Source organism: Lonchura striata, chromosome 3 (genome assembly GCF_050655825.1).
Source record: "Lonchura striata isolate lonStrDom1 chromosome 3, ASM5065582v1, whole genome shotgun sequence".
NCBI lineage: Eukaryota > Metazoa > Chordata > Aves > Passeriformes > Estrildidae > Lonchura > Lonchura striata.
The window spans coordinates 91,501,554-91,513,949 of NC_140705.1; the positions used below are offsets into that span (position 1 = coordinate 91,501,554).

At 46.8% G+C, this 12,396-nt stretch overlaps 1 protein-coding gene and 1 long non-coding RNA gene across 3 annotated transcripts in view; one reads left to right on the plus strand and one right to left on the minus strand.

Annotated features, from left to right (window-relative positions):
• The window catches only part of LOC146768010 (uncharacterized), a 32,341-nt gene extending 25,744 nt beyond the window's left edge, over positions 1 to 6,597 (minus strand). The window contains exon 1 of the long non-coding RNA XR_014954433.1: positions 6,538 to 6,597. This is a non-coding gene — a long non-coding RNA (uncharacterized LOC146768010). The remainder of the gene's footprint in view (positions 1 to 6,537) is intronic.
• Positions 6,598 to 11,822: 5,225 nt separating this feature from the next.
• Positions 11,823 to 12,396, plus strand: part of SNAP25 (synaptosome associated protein 25) — a 61,716-nt gene continuing 61,142 nt past the window's right edge. Inside the window, exon 1 of one of the 2 annotated variants that reach the window (XM_021540275.3) lies at positions 11,823 to 12,088. The gene's annotated coding sequence lies outside the window, so the exon portion shown is untranslated. The remainder of the gene's footprint in view (positions 12,089 to 12,396) is intronic. The other variant, XM_021540276.3, reaches the window with a different exon arrangement.

The window sequence follows — 12,396 nt, forward strand, 5'->3', positions numbered from 1 at the left end:
TAGAATGTTTTTTAAAAAAAACTTATAAAATTTAGTAGCTGAACTGTAATGCAACTGTAATGCTAACATTATGGCCTGCCAACTGCTCCTGCATTGAAAGAGAGGGAGAGCTGTTTCACATGCTGGTTTTTGTTATTGCTGTCCCACAAGCACTGCAAAACTACAGTTTACCTCTACAGAATGGGTTAAAAGGAAAAAAAACAAAACCAACAAAAAGCCAAAGAGAAAATAAGAGGCTTCTAGCACAAGTCCTTGCCTGCAGTATGATTTCCAGTGCAGGCAGGTGGAGCTGAGGGCTCCAGCCAGCACGCAGTATTCTGCTGCTGGGGATGCAGCAGTCTGCACAGCAATTGCTCAGTGGGCAGAGGGATGCTGGCAGATTGGCTCTGAAATATCTTTAATACAACCAAAAGGACAGAATTCTTCACCCAGAAATGACAGAAAAGACCTTTTGCAATAATATCAATAAAATCTCATTTGATCTCAACCCCCAAATCTTCTGAGAATTTGAGACAGATTTATCCTCAGCTGGCTGAGACAAGCAATTAAAATAGAAGATTAAAAGAAACATAGGTGCATTCGGCACTGTGCGTGTATATGTGGCAATAAATCTGTTCCCTGGCAGTGTGTGGGAGAATTCCTCCCTGCTGTGGATTCATACCAGTATCAGGCAAGGCCTCACTTGCTTATTGCCAAATAAGCAGTGGGACTGGTGCATAGGATGGCAGCATCCCAAGCTCTACATGCTGGAAGAAAACAGTGACAGGGCTGACTCTTCACACAGGTAAGCTACATTTCCACAAGGAAATGTCATGCCAGCTATTAGTTCATGCAGGCTGCTCCCTGCTTCAGCCTGTGATGTATTATAATCTGTTTATGGGGGAAGGTAAAAACAACAAATTGTACAGAGCCTTGACCCTCCCCCCAGCAAAACCAATCAATGTCACCAAGCAGATCAATTTAAAGAGAAAAGTTCCAGTACCTTTATCACAACCAGAAGTTTGTCCAGCTTTCAATGTGAATAAGGCTGTGTTATGAATGATCATCAATGTCATACAGCAGTAACAGCTGGAAATTCTGGATAGCCTCTGCAGCAACACAAGAGGGCACAGCAACGCTGCCCTACCCACGCAGGGCCACATTCTGGCTCCTGTCAGAAGCACATGTGTGGGGAGCAGGGAAAAAAATGGAAAATTCCTGGGAAGATTCTCCAACACTTGGGAGGCAGCATATGATCCAACTGCCCCCGACACCAGCAGGGCAGCTCCTACTCTGCCAAGCTCTGTACTGTAACAATCTTTGGTCCATTTTCTAACAGCTGTGGCTGGGCTTTCAAGTAGCTGAAAGCCAGAAAGCAAACATGTGCTCCAAAAGGATGATTTTTAATTTCCTTGAGTACCATGTATTTGGGGTTGGACTCCCAGTGAAATTAAGTACTGAGGTTATCAACAAGCCCAGTGCTGCTAAAATCACCCAGATGAAGGACTCCTACCTTGAAAGGACCTTGGCTCTAGCACAAAGCTATTTCTGCCTTAGCATGATCAATTCTGGGCTTTTTGTGCAGGAGAGCTCAGATAAGCCAAAGGGCTCCAGCACTGACACAGAGAGCATCACCCAGTGAGGCATCAGGGCCACATGCCAAGTGACTCACAGGAGCACAGGGACATTCAGAAACCAAATCACAGAACTATGGGCTATTCTGGGTTAGGAGGGACCCACAAAGATCAAAGCCCAACTCCTGGCTGCCCATAGGACATGCCCAAGAATGTCACCCTGTGCCTGGGGGTGTTGTCCAAATGCTCCTTGAACTCTGTCAGCCTTGGTGCAGTGACCACTTCCCCTGGTGAGTCTGTTCAGTGCCCAACCACCTTCTGGGTGAAAACACTTGAGAGTGAAGAGCTTAACTAGCCTCTGTGGGCCTTCCCTGCAGATCTGTCCCCCGCCATGGAAGCTCACTGCCTTCCAAGGGTCCTACCTGCTGGGAGCAGGAGTAGCTCTGCTCCCTGCTGTTCTGCCTGCCAGAGGCTCTGCACTGTGCTGGGGTAAGACTGGGAGGCAGGAGTAGGAGTAGAGTCAGAGCAGGCAGCTCAGGGGGAGCTCAGACTGAGCTGAGGAGGGCAGGGGCCTGAGGTAAGAGGCCCTGAACTGGTGCTGACCCATCCAGAGCTCAGTCTGCAGCTTCACCCTGAGCCACCTGCCTTGAATCAGCTGCCTGTGCCTCCTCAATACTGGCACAACTGGCACAAAAGACAAGCTGCAACAAAGCTGTTTTCATGTCCAGACTCATCCTGCATATGGTTCTGGACACGCCTCACCTGCTTCTGGGGCAGGCAGAAGCTTCTCCTGTACCTTGACCTACTGAAAACAGGAGTCAGATATAAACTTCAGCATGTCTTGATCCTGTTTGCATGTGTGCTGTGTGGTTGAAAACACCCCAGGAATCATTTACTCCCACAAAACCCTTGGGTGGCAGCTTGGGGTCCCCTGACAGGTACATGCTCACAAAGTTTGAGGCAAGGACAAGGCGAAAGCTGACACTGGGGCACATCAAGTGAGGCAGCATTAGCACCCCAGGTGAAGCCCCTGAGCAGGTAACACACACAGCTTCCTGCCCAACCACTGTGTCATAGCAAAGACCATAAAAATTTGCCTGACTACTGTCCTTTTACAGTCAGACCTCACAGCTTCAACTCACTCATACAGGGCTCTGCTTCTTCCTCAATTCTTTACCTCTTCCTGCCTCTGCTCAGGTGCTGCCCTGCACAAACCTCAGCCTGATACCAGCAGCCAAGATCCCACAGTGTGTCGCCCAGAAGCCAAGAGTCAGCCTAAACATTAAACCTTAGTTCTGGCCTTCCTTGAGCTGTGGAAAAAAACAACTGGTCAACAGCCATACTGCAGAGGCTTAACCTCCATCCTGCATGTGTAGGAAAAGTCAAAGAGCAAACCATGAATCCAGGCTGGGAGGGACAGAAGCTACCACAGAGGGGACATCAGCTCCATTTACCTTGTGCTTCCAGCAAGGCTCAGGTTGCCTGCACAGGACACCAGGAACCCCCATTTCCTCTGCTCAGCCTCAGCCAAGCCAACAGCCCAGCTCCCAGCAGAGCAATCCCCAGCATCACTTGAGACCATAACAGCAAAAAAAAAATACCAGAGGCAAAAGCCTATTTTAATCTCTCTGTTATCTGGATCATCCTGGTCATGAGGAACATGACATTGTTTCAGCATTAGCAATCACACTAAGGTAACAAGATAATAAACAATTAAAATAGATTATTATTTCTCTAGTAATCTTTTAACTCTATCCCTTCACCTTGGAAAGGTGCTGGCAGATCATGAGTAAGACCAAGTCTCTGCACATCTTTCAAAAGCATTTTTGAAAAGTCCGAGACAAAAATGCCACAGGCCTGCTCTGAGGCCCACAGCCAGAAAGGAAGAACTGCTGTAGACACAGAGGATCTGGAGAGGCAGCTGAGACTGCTAAGGGCTATGTTATGGGCTTAACAGGGGTCTCAGGGAGGTTTGACCCTCACCTGGGGGTGCTCAGCTGTGGTCTGGGCTGGCTGTGAGAGACTCCTCTTAATAAAGGATCTCTTTTTTTGGCAAGTGTAAGAGCTGCATAAGAGCTGCAGTCTGACTGGTGGGTGGTGGGTGGGTTGCTCAGACAGTCTTCAAATAATGAGGATTTTTGCTGCATAAGGGAGAATCTCTAGGGAACTATTTATAAGTGATCCAAGAGGAATCCACATCATTCCTCAGTCCAAAGCTGTCTGCAGACCTGTGTTAAAGCCCACGGGAAATTTTGGATCAGGTCTCCACGTTGTCCAGTCCTTCCCTCTCATATTCTTACACTGCTAGAGCCCACCTTGATCAGCCAACATGGAAGCAGCTCCTCAGCATGGCAGCACAGCCAGGCCTGACCCACAGCAGCCCCTGCCACACCAGGACCAGGCTTCACAGCCATGCAGGTGCCCAAGTGTTATCGCTCTCCAGTGTTTGGTACTTGCATCAGAAGTGGAGATTCAGCAGTAAACTGACATCTCAGATTCAGCTTCACATTATGCATATACCTCATGTGAGAAGAAGGCTCACTAATTACTCAAGAGAAGCACAGAACTGTACATATTTTAGAAAGAGGCAGGTCAAAGAACATTCCTTAAAACACCTTAAAAACACCAAGGGTAAGAATTCGATGGAGAGAAGTAGACTTTTCTTCATATCAGCACTGGTTTATCAAAATACTTTGAACATTTGTAAGTTAAGAAAATAAAAACAACACACCACATTCAGAAGCTGGGGTGTTCTAGACAGATTTGTTTCCCTCACTTGTAATTTTCAGCAAGTTTATAAATTTAAAAAAATATGAAATATCTGCAAAACACTAGCAAGAGAAACTGAAATAGCTCTCAGGAAGTTAGCAGGGCAGTTTTTATTCCCATTTTAGAGATACATGAAGACATTGACCCATAAATCCTGAGAGGGAGTATTCCAATTAGACCAAGGTTGCATTAGACTCCTTTTTGCCTCAAAAAGAGGCTGAGGAACACTGCCAGGAGCAATTTTAAACATACTGCAATGTATATGGAATCTGAACACCTTAATCTACAGGTTTATCTGGTCTATCATAAAGCTCAGTCCTGTTGTATAGAAAAGACCTGGCCTCCTTTGAGTCACTTGAATTATTCCAGATGCACATCCATGTGACAAAGCTGGCATCACAGCCCAGAGGAACACTTGCCACTTCCCCTGGCTCCCTGTCTGATGTAGTGCCCTTTTGGGCAGAGATTAAACAGACACCTCAGGATTTCCCCAGAGCTCTTAGTGACAGAAATGAGTCTCCAAAAAGATCAGCAAGCTTCTGCCTTCCCTTTACCTACAAACAGAAATCTCCTCTCCAGGCAATAGCCCCCTTGGCTTTCCAGGCTCTCCTTGGAGAGGTAAATTGCAGAGGCAGCACCAAGTCCCACTGGGCAGATGAACAGTAAACATCTGAAGATGGAAACATTTACATCCTTAACAGGGAGGAAGAAGCAACAGGAAGAGAAGCAGAAACAGATTCAACCCCAGTTTCAACAGGGAAAAAGCAGCATGTTCTGTGAAAAAACAACTGTGCTAGGCAGTGCTTAGAGGGGCTGATACTTTTGTAGCTGAGCCCAAAATACCGATTTTCAAGGTGGAAGTGACTTTTTCCAGAATGGAACAGCTGTTCAATACCCAGGCTAGGAGCAAAACCCAGGTCCCTGTCCTTTTTCTAGAGCTTGGTCTCTCCCTCCATTCTGCACAGCAAATAACAGGAGAATTTGCGAAGGTGAGAGAACATTTTCTTGTTCAACATAGTGAAAATTGTAGCAAAAGGCGTTACCCAAAAGTCCAAACTGAAATCCTACACCAACAATTTTATGATGGACAGTAACACTCATGGGCTCTTATAAGGAACAGCAAGCCCACTTGTCTGACATACACCATGTTAATTATCTATATTGTGTGAAAGCTAAGGGTGAGCAGTACAGCCCTAGGATCTGTGAACCCTGCACCTCAAACCAAACCAAAGACAAAATGTTGTTCCTGTCTGTAAAAGTCCTCTGCTACTAAGTCTCCTAACCCTGAAAGTCCTGGAGTCTGCAGCTCTCTCAGAGAAGGACTCGACCTCACATGAAGCATTTCACTGAAAGCAGCAGATAATGGCCCTGATAAAACCAGGTCTTGGGGGCAAAAGAATCCCTGGGACTGCCCCTACATTACAAAAAAAAAAGACAAACCAACATTTTATGCTTGACTGGACTGCACCGCTCTTTTTTTGTCTGACTGAGGATGATCTAAAGTCCTGTTGTGTGGCAAACAGCTCACAGAAAAAGACTTAGTGAGTGAGGAAGCCTCTTTTTTTTCTTAATCACTCCTATGGATGCCTAAGGTTATTGCAAATTATTGCATCAACACTGAGTCACTCCCTCCTTGGCACATTTAAGTACAATTCCTCTCCTTCACAATTTCTTTTCATCCCATTGAACTAAAAAAAAAGTATAAAATGGAGAGGAAAAAGCCCAATACGCTTACTTTCAGCATCCCAAGTCACCTAGTCTCAACTTGAATTTTAGCTACATAACCAGTTAACAGCACAAGTTGCTACATCAGGAGTCTGGAAGCAAAGGGAAAGAAGCAGGTGAAGCAAACCCAGGAGAATCCAAAAGGAAAATATTTTTAAAGCTCCCCTGAATACGTGCTCATTCCTTTTTGTGCCTCTGGGTTCCTCTGAAATAAAGAAGAGCAATTATGAAGTGACCCACTTTCTTTCTGTTTAGAGTGAGGACTAAACAGGGGGAAGGGAAAGAAGGGGAAGAGAGGGAGAGTTACAGAAGGATAATATCAAAAGGTAGAGAAGGAAAATAACCCCAAATCTTTACAGCAGGTAGGAGGGCAAATTGTGGTGACCCAGTTTAAAGGAAGAGCAGGAACTAGACCTACTAACAGTCAACACCTTCCCACGCACTCTAAGGAGAGGAAACAGCAAGGGAGAGAAAAAAACTTGGTGCTCACGTCTCCTCTTCGAGCTACAAACTCATTCCTCCGGGTTAAAGTTGGTACAAGGGAAGTTTCTTCCCAAATGAGCCCTTCTCTCTCACCAACCCTTTTACCTCTGTAAGGGAGGGGTGGAACCACAGCCACCTCCTGGTTGGGACGGGGCAAATCAGGGCCAGGCGTAAACAATTAATCTCAAAACAGCTCAGGCAGTTTGCATTAGCTGAGGCTGCCTCACAGGTGAGTGTGGGAGACACATCAGGATGCCAGGGGAATGGTCAGTGTTTCTCCTTGTCTAAGAGCCAAGAGGTGGCATAACATGTGCTAGAGCCAGAGGAAGTCACCATGCTGGCACAGCCTGGCATGGCAGCTCTAGCCTTCATTCTGCTGTGGGTCGGCATCTTCAGGAGATGCTCATGTGCTGTGGCTTTCGCCATTTGCTGGGACAGCTGGTGGCCCTGAACCAACACATTTGTGGGGGACCCTCAGGGCTGTCTATCCTATGGACACAAACCAGTATGTAAGGGGCCTTCTGGCTTGCTGTACATTTTTGTCTTTTGCTTCAAGACCAGTGGGGTTTCTATTTCCCTTCTTAAATCCCATTTACCTCATTCAGTATAATCAGGCACAAGTGGAATGAAGTTAGTACTCGTGCACCACTTCACAGCATTCAAAAAGTGATTCAATAAATACTGTAACAAACACATGTATTATGCAGTTGACAATTATAACCATAAAGGAAGGACCAGCCATACCCTCATCTCCAGGTGGATTATTAAAAATCACAATTCAGCTTGTTGAACTCATCACAGCTCCGCTGGTTTCAAAGCCCGCACACAAAGAGAATTGCATTTCTGAGTCCAAAAGTCCCAGTTTTAAATAGTCTGTGTTTCCTCTAAACAAGCAATAGCCCACTTAAAGCATAACCTCATTAAAAACTGTGGATTAAAGCAGGGCTTTAATTTGCACTCACTTAAAGATTGACAGAGTATATGGCTGAAATCATAGGGGGAAGTGCAAGTAAATGACATTGTGTTAGAATATATTGGTGTGTGCCACTGTGTTTTTGTGCTCACAGAAAGGTTAGGCCAAAGGAACACCACACAGCAGTTCACATCTCTCAGCTAAGCCTCTGTCCTGCTTTGTCTGACATCTGTCCTTCCTTAATTCAGGTTTCTGGCAGGTTTTTGAAATGGTTCCCAAATTCAGGTCATGTGCACAGGAGGAGAATTAAAATCCAATGATAGTTTATTTTACTAAATGGGGATTGTTTTAAATTAAAAATTGGAGTTTAATCCTTACCTGCTGTCTATGTCATAGGAACATAGAAAAAGCTGTTTCTGTATCTTCTTTCCTCTGTATAATATAGGTCAAATGGCTGTAGTCCTCCTTCCTTTGTGTCCAATACTTTTGTGACTTTCTTGGGCAGAGCTTTCTTCTCATGAAAGCTGAGCTGGGCCTAAAATTCCCATTGGGAAGGTTTCTAGAGGCCTCAGACCAGTCCTACCCCCATAGCAGATGATAATCCTCAGAGATGTGGCTATGTTGTGACTACCTCTCATTTGCATAGGGGATAATAGATGCTGAAGTCTGGCATTGAAGGAAATGACACAGTTATAACACAGCTGTGGAAGGACCAAGCCAAGGCAGGGGGAGCTGGGGGCAGCAGTGGAACCCAGACTCACCAAATATTTAAGTCCTGGTTGCTCTTTAAGCAACTATTCAGGAAACACCTTTGAGGATCTGACTCTGCACATCTAAAAGAGTGATCAGGAAATCAGTGGGGACTCATCTCCAAAGGTCTATGTTGCAATTGTATTTTAAATCTCTGTATTTTTAAACATAAACCTCAGAGAAATCTTGGTTTGGCCTAAACTGGAGTACCTGATCACAGACAGGTCCTTAAAAAAGCCCACAGCCTAACTGTATCTAGAGATCCTGAACATGCAGGGAAAAATTAGGCCCAGCCATTCCCTCCAATTTAATCAGAAACAGCCTGGGGCAGATAAATGCAAGTACTGTTGATGGTCAAAATTCAGAGTTACATAAAGAGCAGTGAATGACAGAAAGTAATTAGGAGTTCTGCATAAAGGGCTCCATACTTAGACTGTTATTTCACAGCCCATATCAGACTGGGGCATGCCTCAGCACCTCAGCCTGGGAACAGGCAGAAATATGAGAGGCTGGGAAATGTTCAGTGCTTAAGCAGGTATGTTTTTACTCTCTTATTTGCTTTATACTTAGTTCAATTTCTTTCCCACCACATACTTGAGGCCAGGATGAGCAGCATTTGGATAAACAAGATATTTCCCTCTCTGCTGAAAAAAGAAAAAAAAAAAAAGAAACTGTGTGAGGAAGGTGGAGAGACTAAAGGCAGTCTTTGTGTTATAACTGACTCTAAGAGAGTGCAGGAAATAACATTCAGGATCTGGTGGCACTTTGAGCATTTTGGTGCTCCCCTCACTTGGCTGCCTAACAGCCCAGCTTTGCAGCACACAGGAGTGCGAGTTGGAACTGGAGGGGATGCTGTGAGCAGCCAGGAAGCTCCCATTGCCCACAGATCTCAAACCATGGACAAAGCAGGTGTCGTTCTTTCTCCCCTTAACCTGCTGCAGGCTGTGCCTGTTCTGCCCTTCTCTGGCTCCTGGCCAGTGATGGGGGAGCACACATCCTGCTGCTGTCATGCAGGAGAGCATATTCCTGCCTTATTATTCATGGGCTGTGCCCACAGGTACTGCTTGTTAAGCCTGCTGAATATTTGTCTGAATAAATTAGAAGGAGCTGAATCATTCTTAGACCAAATTCCGGTTTTCTCTCTTGTCCTACTTCATTTATAGGTTTCTCTTCTCACATATCCCCTGTACACAGTGTGAAACAAGTGTTCAAATAGTACTAGATAGAGTCAATAAAATCCTCATGTCCTTTCTCTTTTTTTTTTTTTAATGATCCTTAAAAGATGCTAAAGAATCAGTTAAAATTGTTTAGTAGCACTTATTGCGACAGAAATTCCGGCGCTGCGGTGCAAAAGCCTGCCCCCCTCTGCATCTCCCAGGATAGAGGCAGCCACATTCCTGAACAGCACATGGTTCATCCCTTCCCTCGCTCATTTTCAGAATGAAAGGTAGTTGTTCCTACTAAGCTTATTGGGCAACGTTTGTGATCTATTTAATGATTCTGCCCTTTGTTGTTTTATTAAACTATGTGATTTCTGCTGCAGCAGAGCTGAAAAATGAATCTTAATTTTTTTTTTTTTATGAGATATCCCAGTTTTCTCACTGGAAAACTACCTCTTATCCTCCTCCCACTCCCTCTCTGCTGTCTCTTCCTTTTACCATTCCTTACATCTCTTTCCCCAAGTTATGCTGCATTTTATTTTGCCTTCACTGCATTTTCCTCCCTGACTTTTGATGCAAAGAGCTAAATTCATCCCTGCTGCTATCCAATGGAGTGAAATTCTTCTCCGAGGCATTATTGGGCTGAATCCAAACCCAGCCAGCATTTTGCAGGGCTGGTGGCTTAGCCAAAACAACAGTTTATAATCTCTCTTATCCTTCCCTTACCTACCGTTAATATGAATTAATAATAAGTGCTAGTATTGCTGTCTCGAAAATCATACTTGTTTCTGAAGCACCCATCAACCGAGCTGTCTGACTGAGAATTCCTTTTTAATTTTCCCTGTGTGCTAGGAAGTTGCACATGGGCAGCTTGGATTCCAGAGCAGGGCTCGCTTTGGGATTCCTCTTGCCATCCGCAGTGCACACCTCACCCGAGTGCTGGGCACAATTAACCCCTGCGGGAGCCAGCCTGCAAAGGTTTCTTTTCCCAAACTGCCGTTTATGACGCTAAATGCATTTTCCCAATCAGGCTGCTGCTCCAGATCCCTCACCTGGAGGGGGATGTCTGCACAGTGTTAATCTCAGGCTGTGTTTACAGCCCGGGAACATGACAGGTTCTCTCCTTCCCTGCGGTTTCCATGTGCACAACTCATTAGATACTCTAATGCAGCAGGAAGCCCATCTCGACTGAGAATTCCTTCTCGTATATTTAGCAAACTTTTGACTGCTTCCTTTCAAAAGAGACTGAAGGACATATTTTCGTAGGAAGAGGGTGAGACTCACAAAGCACGATCTACAGTCACGTTTTTCTGTGGGGAACTACAGAGCAGGGTAGGAGGAATCACCCGCAATTCTCTCTCCTTCTCCCCCGCACCTCCCTCCCCTCCCCTCCCCTCCCCTCCCCGTCCCTCCCCCATGCCCATACAACCATAACACGAGATGAACGCGCTCCAAAATACAGCTGCAAAGCCTTCCCTCTCTTCTGTCTTCTTCTTGGCAAAAGTGGGGGGCAAGCAGAGAGGATGAGGATGGAATTATCCTAACGTGGAACTGATATTTTGACTCTGCCATAACACAGACTGTTCAGAAAAGCCTTCACACACCGTGTCAGAGTTAAACCCAGGCAGGGCTCACTCACTGCTCACAGGAGAGGCTGAGGCAGGGAACAGGGAGGCATCGTTGCTCATCTCCTGGTCTGAATGGTTCCATAAATGAAAGCCAAGGCTTGCGGGGTGAAAGGCAAAGAATGAGTGAGGTTATGAAAAAGAGCATCGCACTTTGACTGCAATCCCCAACCTTCATCACGATCTCCATTAAGAGATAAATTTTACAAACATACACTGTTTTGTATGAAATGAAAGTATTTCCTCCCCATTAGAAATCACGCTGGAGACAGCTCCATTTGCTCCAAATTAGGTACACTCAGAATGAATATTTTAATTAATTAATGATAAATAAGCCAGGCACTTTTCCTCTAACAGAGTTACCGTTTCCTTCCTCAGCAGGAGTGGGATGTGCTCACTGTGCTGTGTGTGTGTTCATATACTTGTCCAGGCTTTGTTTTTGATTTCTCTCTCTCATTTTTGAACCTGTCCCTCAAATGATCAGTTACAACACATGTCCTTTAACCATGGATTTCCTCGTGTTTGGCTGCCCCGACTTTGGAGAGGGGGGGGAGGAGAGGGAGACTAAACAGAATAACACACCCAGACCCCTGGCAGGATGTTCTGAGAAATAAAAAGAGGGGAGAGAAGGAAGAATTCACACGTAAAAATAGAAGCCCACGTAGATTGGCCATATATGGAGTACCGGGGACTTCAGAGGGATACCCTCTTCGGACCACCCCTTTGGCGGAGGAAATCGCTGCTGCGGGAGGGCCCCTGCCCCCCTGCCCGGGCGGTTCGCCCGCAGCCACCCCCAGCCCGCCGCCCCGACCCTGGCCCCGGGGAGGCGGCGGCGGGGCGGCTGCGGGAGGCGGCGGGGCCGGCTGCGGGAGCGGTGCGGCGGCGATGACTCAAACCCGCCCGGCCCGCTCTGCCCCCTCCCGCTCCCCCCGCCGGGGAGGGCTATTAAAAGCTGCTGACGTAGGAGCGGACGGCCATCTTTGATGAGGGCACGGCTCCCGATCCATTGAAGAAGGAGACCCGCGGAGGTCAGCAGCCTCCTGTCCTTGCCTCCCATCCAGCTGCGGCACCGACCCACCGACCCCGCCGCGCCGCGCTCCGCCAGCCCAGGTAAAGGTGGGACACCACCGCGGGCACCGGCTCAGCAGGGGGAGGGGCGGTATTGACGATAATGAAATAGAGAAAAGGGATATGTTTAAAGTGGGACCTGCTCGGCTTTTTATCTCCAGCCTCTGGGGCTGCTGCGGGGACAGAGAAAGGCAGGGAGAAGGGGGCGATTTCGCCGCCAGCCTCATTGCCGGCTGAAGCCGGGGAGGCAGCCGGGCTGTGCCTCTCGGCCGCGCGGGCGGCAGGAGGCCGGAGGAGAAGGCAATGTCGGAGAAGGGGAACCGGCGCCATTCTCAGCTCCGACCGGGGAG